The sequence below is a fragment of the Podarcis filfolensis genome (assembly GCF_964270895.1).
Source record: "Podarcis filfolensis genome assembly, chromosome: 9".
Taxonomy (NCBI): domain Eukaryota; kingdom Metazoa; phylum Chordata; class Lepidosauria; order Squamata; family Lacertidae; genus Podarcis; species Podarcis filfolensis.
Window position 1 is genome coordinate 13,913,148 of NC_139610.1, and position 10,961 is coordinate 13,924,108.

General features: G+C 41.4%; 1 long non-coding RNA gene across 1 annotated transcript; it reads right to left on the bottom strand.

Annotated features, from left to right (window-relative positions):
• Positions 1 to 241: 241 nt before the first annotated feature.
• Positions 242 to 4,821, bottom strand: LOC310742714. The gene is made up of 3 exons (XR_014538660.1): positions 4,710 to 4,821; positions 3,289 to 3,390; positions 242 to 447 (listed from the first exon to the last, which is right to left on the bottom strand). It is a non-coding gene; the product is annotated as an uncharacterized lncRNA (long non-coding RNA).
• Positions 4,822 to 10,961: the final 6,140 nt, after the last annotated feature.

Sequence of the window (10,961 nt, forward strand, 5' to 3'; positions counted from 1 at the left end):
TCTGCAAATGAAAGCACCAAACTTCCCTTGAACTGCAGAGCCCCATCGTTTGTTGGCCAAAAAGCCTTAGGGAAAATGAGACACGGAGGTCCTAATCCCATCAAATAAAGTTTAAGTGCATAGATTCTTGTACTCTTTGTAAAATGTGCATTGCATGGTGCTGCACATCAGGCTGCAATGATATGGCCCACAGCAATCACAAAAACCCTTCCAAATAAGAGAGGAGAAAACAACAGCAAGAGCCAAAACAATAATATAATTTTATTTTCTAGAAAAGATTCTTGAAATGTTGATGACAGGATAACACAGTTGAAATGTTCTTCTCTGGGTTATTACTGTTTTCAGCTCAGGAAAAAAAAAATTCTATAGATATATTCCAGGGTGGGTAATGCAATAAAGATTTGCTTGTCAGAAAATGATTTCGGTTATATTGCAGCTTTCCTATATCTAAAAGGTAGAGGAAAGGGGAAAATATTGATTCCTATTTTCAGAGCTTACAGGAGCAATATGTACAGGATCTAATCTTCATATTGGTATTTGCTTTTTAGTACATTGCAAATAGATTTTCCTTAACTAAACTCTCTCACTCAGACACCCACTTTTTTAAAAACAAAACAAAACTTGTTACAAATCTTCCTCCAGGTGAAATTATTTCCACAAACAATGGTATTTAATTGTCTGTCAGTTTGCTTGTAAACATCACTACAGAGTCTGCTTGGGAACGGTATGCTTTTAAGAAATATTTGATATATTATTTTTTTGACAGCATTATCTGCTAGAAGTCTACAAAAATAGTAAGTCAGAACACTTTAGCAGCTGATTGCCTTACAAAAGCAGCATTATTTTATTTTATTTTTTTGCCTGCATTTTCAAGATCAGACACAGGGCTTCCAAAAGGGTAAAAATGTTTGCTAATTCTTACATTTATCCTCTTGACATTTCTCACAGCTCCATTTAAGAGACAAGAGAAGACTGAATTGGATATTAAAAGCATTTGTTACTATTTCCCAAATTTAGCCTATAGGGAGCCAAATGTTTCAGAAATGGTGGCAGATGGAAATTCAGTCATGGTACCATCAGACTTGCCCTTTCTTTGCTGAAGATAGCTACCAAGTTAGAGGGAAAACTTTTCTCAGATGATACTATTAGGCTTTAATTATAACTTTCCTCATACGTGTGAGGAATCCATAGCAGTAACAGATTGTCTGAGAAATTAAAAGCACATAAACATCTTGGGGAGAGGCACCGGAAATAAACTGATAGGAGAAACTGTTTCAGTTCAGCAAAGTTCATGATTCTGAAGACAGGTACACGCTACCCAAATCTAGAATGGAAAGGCCCATGACATCAATAGCTGGTGCTGTGTATGGCCTTTTTGACCAGGCAAAAGCAAAAAGCCTGATCAATCAGGAGAGATCATCATATTGCCTTGCAATCACAGGGTTTCCTTGCTGTGATGACTTGGAAGATTAGAACAGATTTTGTTAAGCTTGGTAATATAAACCATGCCAGAGACTCAAGGCTTTTAGATAATTATCATAGGATTGTAATGATATGCGTACTTTCTTGAGAGTAAGTACTATTGAACTCTGTGGAACATGCTTTCACATAAGAATATTTTATTATCAGCTGCAGGATTCTACTCCTATCCTAAGTGATTGTAAACTCCAATGAAGATGGACTGGTGAGGGAAAGAATAGAACATCATAGAAGAGAAATGTCCCTTTAATAAATAGTTCAGGGGAACATATGGGATGCGGAACATAGGGACACGGGTGGCACTGTGGGTTAAACCACAGAACCTAGGACTTGCCGATCAGAAGGTCGGCGGTTCGAATCCCCATGATGGGGTGAGCTCCTGTTGCTCAGTCCCTGCTCCTACCAACCTAGCAGTTTGAAAACACGTCAAAGTGCAAGTAGATAAATAGGTACCGCTCAGGCGGGAAGGTAAACAGTGTTTCCGTGCGCTGCTCTGGTTCGCCAGAAGCGGCTTAGTCATGCTGGCCACATGACCTGGAAGCTGTACGCCGGCTCCCTCGGCCAGTAAAGTGAGATAAGCGCTGCAACCCCAGAGTCGGCCATGACTGGACCTAATGGTCAGGGGTCCCTTTACCCTTTACCTAGCACATATGCAAAAGATTTCCTTAGTATGCAAAAGAACACAACTTGGTGAACAAAACAAAAATGACATTGATATATATAAAGACACCCTGTTTGACAGGAAACAGAATGTTGATAACAGTTGGTCCCACACAGGAGGCAGTGGGGAGCAGGACCTAAGCAACCTAGAAGACATGGCCCTCTTTGTGCATTAATTATGTGAAGAAGGCTTCACACAAGTAACGACAAATTGGGATTTGGGGCTGGGCCTACCTCCAGCCCACATCATGCTGTTTTCCCCTCCTCATTGTTGAAAGTCAGGATTCCAGATTGCATGGAAAACCTTCATGTGTAGGCTTCCATGCTGAAGAAGTCCATGCTCAATGTGTGGAATTGCTGTCCGAATTACATTTCCACTAGTTTTTAGAACATCTGGAGGGCAGAAGGTTCCAAATCCCTTTACCAAATCTGAACAGATAGCCACGTTGTAGGAGTTCACATTTGGCTGGGAAAGAAAGAAGTGTTCTCCCTATGTCCTGCCTTTTGTGAACAATGTGGCCTATAAATAAATTTAAATAACAAAGTAGAACTATAAACTGCAATATCAAGGTTGGAACTCAGATGTTAAGTTAGAACAGATGTTAAGACTGCTAGAACAGGTTGTGGCAGGCACTAAGGCATAGGATGAATTCTGGTGCTGGCCAGAAGCAGAACCCAAATGGCACCTCTCATCTGCTAAAGTTGACACTTTAAAGAGTCTTGCTGAAACATTTAAAGGTAAAGGGACCCCTGACCATCAGGTCCAGTCATGACTGACTCTGGGTTTGCGGCGTTCATCTCGCTTTATTGGCCGAGGAAGTACAGCATGACTAAGCCACTTCAGGCAAACCAGAGCAGCGCACGGAAACATGGTTTACCTTCCCGCCAGAGCGGTACCTATTTATCTACTTGCAGTTTGACGTGCTTTTGAACTGCTAGGTTGGCAGGAGCAGGGACCGAGCAATGGGAGCTCACCCCATCGTGGGGATTTGAACCACCAACCTTCTGATCGGCAAGTCCCAGGCTCTGTGGTTTAATCCACAGCACCGCCCACGTCCCGCTGAAACATTTAGACATCTCTTAATTCTGCAAAATTGGAAGGCTGATGATGGTGTGGATGTAAAATGTGAGGTAGTGGATGCTAAATACCTGGTCCTCGGGGGTGAAAGGATGTGTCCATTTCAGTTGTCTCAGTTTCTCCTTTTTTCCATTCTTAAATTTCATTCTTCATATTTTGCAGGAATTTGCTATCTTGTTTTTTTAAAAAAATAATTAAATAAATAAATAAATCATCACCAAAATATATCAGAATTTTAGTGCAAATTTATCCTCATAAATACATGTAATATGCAGTTTTGACTAATGTACACATTTTTGCAAGCAATTTCCCCTAATATTATCAAGTTTTGGATGCTATTTTCATAAAAAATATCTTCACTTTCATGCACCCTTCCCCCTAATATGTGCATTTTTGTAAACACTGTTTGGTTGGGAAACGGCATCGCAAAATTCGGCTAAGTGAAAATTCTGAAGGATATCTGTATTTCACAGGTCACACATCGTTTCAGAAAGCGTGACTACAATAGATTCAGCTTTAAATGCTCACTGAACTGAATTTCTCCTCTACCATGACCAGTCCTTATCTGAAAATATTTTCATTTACCTCCATAGGTCCTTTAGTTGGATCTTCTCTCTCTCTCTCTCTCTCTCTCTCTGTGATGGCCTGGGAATCAGATTCAGAGGCTGAACCTGAGGAATCCCAGCCTGCACAGGAGTCCCTGCCTCCAGGACCAGCTGATCCGGGGCTGGGGCTTGAACCTGAAGGGCCCTCACCTGTGTCGGATCCTCAGGAGCAGACACCAGCTGAATCTGCTCTGGCTCCGGAGGTGATCGAGGACCCATTGCCTGCAGGTGCTCCACTCTCAGCCCCGTCAGAGGAAGCTGAGGTTGCCTCTGGGTCCGGTAATCCTCCAGCCTCTCCTGAGCTGCAGAGGCTCAGGGCAGAGAGGTGGAGGGAACTAAGTTCCCGCAGGAGGAGTGCTCGCCTCCAGGCCAGGAGAGGCGAGTCACCTGTTGACCGGCACCGCCCTATGCCTCGGGGCAGATAAAAACCAGCCAGCCCCAGTCCCAAGTTGTGGGAGCATCATTGTTGGTAGCCTGTTCCTGCCTGCACCCTGTCCTGCTCTTCTGCCAGAGTTCCTGACCACACCTGACTCCTTGCCTTGGACCCCACTTCAGCCTTGACGGACAGCCTCCATACCACACCCTTGACCATGGACTGGGCTTGGACCATGTTGCATGGTAACTCCCCGGGACCAGCTCTCTCTCTCTCTCTCTCTCTCTCTCTCTCTCTCTCTCTCTCTCTGGCAGTGGAGAGATTTTGTAGCTGTTTTAGACTGGTATGGGGAACCCATGGCCCTCCAGATTTTGGACTCCCAACTCCAAGCAGCCCATGTCAGAATGACTAATAGTCAGGGGAGATGGGAGCTGTAATCCAACAACATTTGGAGGGCCACAAGTTCCTTATCCGTGCTGTAAACATTACAGAATCCCCATATAGATATACCAACCCGCTGTGGCCATTGGATGAATTGATTATGCTGCGTCCTACAGATATTCATCTAATGAGCACTTGGAGACGGGCTTTCTCTGTGGTGGCACCCACCTTGAGAAATACTCTCTCTGTGAAATCCAGCAGGCACAGCCAGTCCTGATATTTTGTCAGTTAGTCAAGATTCCAAGATTGTGGAATGAAAGGATAAAATTTACAGCCTGTAATGCTTCAAAAGAGAATATGATGAAAATGATGTATAGATGGTATATTACATCAGTGAAATTAGCTAAAATGTATAAGACAAATAATAAATGTTGGAAATGTAAAGAAAAAGAAGGAACATTTTATCATATGTGGTGGGAATGTAAAAAAGCAAAGAACTTCTGGGAAATGATATATAATGAGATGAAAAAGATGAAAAAGATGTTGAAATATACATTTTTTAAAAAACCAGAAACATTTTTACTTGGTATTATAGGTCAGGATATTAATAGGCAAGATGTTAAATTGTTTTTATATGCAACAACTGCGGCAAGAGTATTGTTAGCCCAGAAATGCAAACAAGAAGAAATTACGACGAAAGAAGAATGGCAGATGAAATTAATGGACTATGCAGAAATGGACATAATGACAGGAAGGATTCGAAACGTGCGGGACCAGAGATTTACAGAAGACTGGAAGAAGTATATGAATTATTTGAAGAGCAACTGTAATCAACAAATTACGCTAGTAGCACTACAAGAAGTTTTGTAAGGAGAAATACACGAAGTGTTACAAAGTAGAAAAAGATAGAGATAGAGAAAAAAGTGTTACAAAGTAGAAAAAGATAGAGATATTGGTTATGAGTTTGAAATGTAATAGGGAAGATAAGAAATGCATACTGAGAGATTAGATTGGAAAATTTTCAGACAGGATTGATGGAAGTCAAAAATTTGAATAAGATGTAAAAATATGTTTAATTACTGTTGAAAATGAAAAAAATATTAAAATATATAAAATATTATATTTTAAAAAAAGATTCAGGACCTCTTGCTGGGCTTCCAACCAGTTTTTATTGATCTTTGATATGGCAGGTGATTTTTAGAAAATTATGTTTTAGTTGAACAATTTAAGTTGTCAAGCTGTGCACTATCCTGCTAATTTTTTGTTTTAAGAGTGGTATATAAATGTTTTCAAAAAATTAGATAAAAGTACTGGTAGGAAGATGGTGGGTTACAGGGCAAAGCAGAGTTGGTACTGAGCAGTTCATGAAATAACCAGAAAAAACCAGTTGCTTTTATGCTGTTCCATGTTTGCCTGCTAAAGCTTTAAAGTAATCTCAGATTTCTGCACAGTGATTGCCTTCTCTCATGATTTGCCCCTCATCTACACAAATCCTCCCAATTTATGTTTTGTTAGCTACAGTTCTGTTCAATGAACTGATGCTAGGTTGTGATACTGGGCTGCATTAATGACCTCGAGGTCCCGCAATCACAAACTTCTTCCTTCCTTATAATTTGGCTGCCTCGGGGATGCTGATGATGGCAAATAAAAATGGTAATGGACATCAGAAAGAACATGATGGAATCTCTAGGCAAGTAGCTGAGTTTTGATAAGATGACACCTTGAATTGATGGCAAAAGATTGTACATCGTGTAATGAGTTTACGGCGTACAGTGCTATCTCTGGCCAAAAATAGCAGCTCTTTCTCTCTTGGATAAACAAAAGCAAATCTGAGTGAAAATGGGCACATGTAACAGAGAGATGTTCAATTTTTGTTGTCTTTCAGTGCTCACATACTTTTGTATTATTTCCAGGTGCTGGCTTCCTTCCCCATGCTTTACAGTGATTACTTTATTTGTAGGATGAAGTGGTGCCAAAGCAAAAACAAAACAAAAACAGAGAGCAAACCTCAGCATAAACCCAAGCTAGCAATAGAACAATATACCTCTTGTTCATATAACCCTTTCTTTCACAAGCTCCTGTTATGGCGGAGGATAAATGCAGATGAAAAGGAAGTGGCTATAATAGGAATCCTGAAAAGTACAGCAATGGGGCAGGACTTGCTTCAGTCTGCCATTTGCCAATTGCTTTTCAAGTACTAGATCTATCCTCTGTCCTTGAAAAAAAACCCATTATGCCCAACCAAAGCCTTAGTTATGTATGCAGATTATGTCACAACCATGTCAACAACCATAGTCTTGCTAGGTATTTGTTGTTATGAGGTGGGTCTCCCCACAAGTGAGCATTCAGTCATCCAAGCTCCTTCCTAAAGACTACAGTGGTACCTCGGGTTACAGATGCTTCAGGTTACAGACTCCGCTAACCCAGAAATAGTACCTCGGGTTAAGAACTTTGCTTCAGGATGAGAACAGAAATTGTGCTCTGGTGGTGCGGCGGCAGCAGGATGCCCCATTAGCTAAAGTGGTACCTCAGGTTAAGAACAGTTTCAGGTTAAGAACAGACCTCCAGAACAAATTAAGTTCTTAACTCGAGGTACCACTGTACAGTCCTGCATTCAAGAAGCAGACTAGCCTCCTCCATATTGTGACATGCTACGGTCTGGTGTGAGAGACTACAGGGGTCCCAGGTTTTGTGCTTGCCTTTGGGAATAATGCACAGCAGAGACTCTGATATCTTTATCATATACAGTTTATTTGCACATATATACAACCCAAACCAAGATGAAGGGATTACAAAGTACAGTAGTACCTCGAGTTACAAATGCCTCAGGTTACAAACGCTTCAGGTTACAAACTTCACTAACCTGGAAGAGTTACCTTGAGTTGAGAACTTTGCCCCAGGATGAGAACGGAAATCGTGTGCCAGCGGCGCAGCGGCAGCAAGAGGCCCCATTAGCGAAAGCACACCTCCAGTTAAGAACAGTTTCAGGTTAAGAACAGACCTCCAGAACGAATTAAGTTCGTAACTAGAGGTACCACTGTATTCACGTCCTAAGCGGGTCTGGCTGTATCCATTGGGTTCAAACAATAGGAAAAAGCGATGCTCTGTGTCTCTTTTGTTCCAGCCTGTCACTGCTGAGAGAAGGCAAGCAGCCATCTAACTGATGCATAGAACAAAGTCTATTCACGTAAAACAGAGCAAGGCCATTTTATTTGTATATTTTATTATTTATTTACAGTCATACCTCGGGTTACAGAGGCTTCAGGTTGCGTTTTTTCAGGTTACGGACCGCCGAAACCCGGAAGTACCAGAACGGGTTACTTCCGGGTTTCTGCACTCGCACATGCACAGAAGCACCAAATTGCAACCCGTGCATGAGCAGACACGCCGCTGCAGGTTGCGGATGCTGCGGGTTGTGAACGTGCATCCTGCATGGATCACATTCGCAACCCGAGCGTCCACTGTATTACTTACATTTCTGTACCACCTTTAACTTTCTTTTTTTTACATAAAGTTTTTTATTGATACAACAAGAAAAAAGAAAAAAAAACACAAATACCAAATTACACACAAGAATAACCATAGACACATAATTTTCTTAGGAAACAATAAAACATCTATTGGTCTTAACACTAAAGACCTAGCCTCCCGTCTATTCCATTTTTCAAATTCATATTACTTATTGCCAATACACACTTTTATCATAATTAAACTTATTCTTAATAAATCTAATTTCTTATATCTACCTTGCAACTATTACTGAAGTTCCTTGAATGCTGCAACAGAATTTAAACTACTATATTTATTTTTCAGATATTCTTTGAAAACTTCCCATTTTGACACAAATTCCTGTTTTGATTTATTCTTTATTTTTTCTGATAAACCATCTAATTCGGCATATTCTGTCAGCTTTTGGATCCAATCTTGTATAGAGGGGATTTCATTACTCTTCCATTTTGCTGCGATCAAAACTCTTGCCGCTGCCGTCGCATATAAAAAGATACTCTTCTTCTTTTGTGGAATATCCAAATCTGTTATTCCAAGGAGCACAAGGTGGTGGAGTACATGGTTCTCTTCCTCCCGTTCCATCCTCTTGACAACCCTGTGAGGTAGGTTAGGCTATGAGATGGTGACAGGCCCAAGGTCACCCAGTGAGCTTCATAGCTGAGGGGGATTTGAACTCCGGTCTTACAGGTCATAGTCCAATAGTCTAACCGTTATGCCATATTGGCAATTCCCCCTGCTTTATTAATGAATAAAACTTTATTTGTGTTAGCCATTAGCCAGAGCAACAAAAGAGCATTGCTTTATGCACCAGAGAAGGGGGCAGGTCTGCCTTCCCTTGGTGTACATTGTTTCCCCATACTGAACTCCTATTAAAGTCATATGCACATTGCAACAGATGTATGAAGTGTACACACCTCAGCTGACGTTTTCAAGCTGGATAGAAACTAGTTTGTGTGGGAACGGCTCAAGCAGGAGTAATTGTAAACCGCTTTGAGTTTTGTTTTAGTTTTCTAACAATCCAGCAATGTATAGCCATCATGAAATAAATAAAGAACTGCAGGCTACATGTGGATTGAGGCTAATGCTACATATAAGGTAAAAGGCAAAGGTAAAGGACCCCTGGATGGTTAAGTCCAGCCAAAGGCAACTATGGGGTGTGGCGCTCATCTCCCTTTCAGGTCAAGGGAACCGGCATTCGTCCACAGACAGCTTTCCGGGTCATGTGGCCAGCATGACTAAACTGCTTCTGGCGCAACAGGACACCGTTACTGTTATGTACTGAAGTTCTCACCCTGGGCCAGCAGGGGATACTGTAGATAGTTTTCACTCAGGTCCACATATACAAATAAGGAATTGAAAGTGACGTTCAGTAATTGGATAGTTCAGAAAGTTGTTACTGTTGCCTTGTAGTTAAGCTCTATATAAGTAGGTTGGCTGAACCCAGTTCTGTTCTAGCCTGTGAATAAACAAGAACTGTCTGAAGAATTGCTGTGTCTTCTGATATGTTCACCCACAACTTAACAGTTACGGAAACCAGAGCTCACAGAAATGCTGTTTACCTTCCCGCTGCAGCGGTACTTATTCATCTACTTGTACTGCATGCTTTCGAACTCTTAGGTTGGCAGAAGCTGGGACAGAGCAATGGGAGCTCACTCCATTGTGCAGATTTGAACTGCTGACCTTCCGATTGGCAAGCTCAAGAGGCTCAGTGGTTTAGACCACAGCGCCAAGGAGCAGCACTGGGGCTGCTGGAGTAAATGGTAATGTGCACACAGGCGAAGTGTCTGGCTCGGATTGGTCCAAGATGGTCCAAGACCTGCAGCATCTTACTGGCTGCAGAGTTTTAACTGATAGATCAGATCTGCTGACTAGAACATAGGGATAAACTTAAACTTTAAAGCTGAAAGTTAAGAGCACACTTTTTAAATTTTGGAAGCTGCTTTGGTTCTGTTATTGTAAAATGCAATGAAATATAAAAAAAATTAAATATGATTTTTCCTTTTTAAAAATAGGTGTTGACCTTGTTTATTAAGCTGTAAGTCTTCTCACATTACCTTCAGTAACTCAACAGTGTTGAGTTGTGGTTGTGGTTTTTACGCCTATTTGAAAAATGCCTTTGGTTAATCAATTGAAGAAGCAGATGCTTATTCAACTAAAAACATCTCTTATCAACAGGCAATCTTAGGGGATATCTGTGCACAGCAGGGCTTTGTTCCAGTCGGAGGTCACCTGAACTGAGTTCTGGCACCTTTTAGGTGCGTTCTGGCACCTCTTTGGTGTGCTCAATAACTTTGGCTGTTCCCCCTAAAAAAAGCTCAATAACTTTGGGTAGAAAAAAAAAAGCCCTGGTGCACAGTAATATACAGTAAGTATCCAATATGGAACAATTGTTCCTTGAGGATGCCTCTTGCACACAGTCTGTGACCCTATTAAAATATAAATGGAGATGGAGGGTACTTTTTGCAAGACTTGTGTGCCAAATGGGAATGGAATAATGTGGATTTCTCAGGATAGCTAGTGTAAACACAAGAAATACATATCTCATATGGTGGAGAGGCCCTTGGAGTGTTACCTCTTCTAAACTAATATCTGGAGAATCCAGGAACTCTCGCAGGGACTACTTGAGTTGCAACCATGTTATCAACACAGATATTCAGTGTTCCTATGCTCTTGGGGGCTTTTACCAGCCAGTGTGCTGCAGTTTCTCCTGTCCCGTGAGTATTTGTTTCCCTTGCTCCAGAAGCAAAACCCTGGTGAATTCTATTATCGCTTGGATTTGAGTCATAATAGAATGAATTTCCAGGGGTCTCTGCTCACTGCTTTCAAGGAGACTCTGGGCTGCAGCACATAGAATCACAGAAGTATAGAGTTGGAAAAG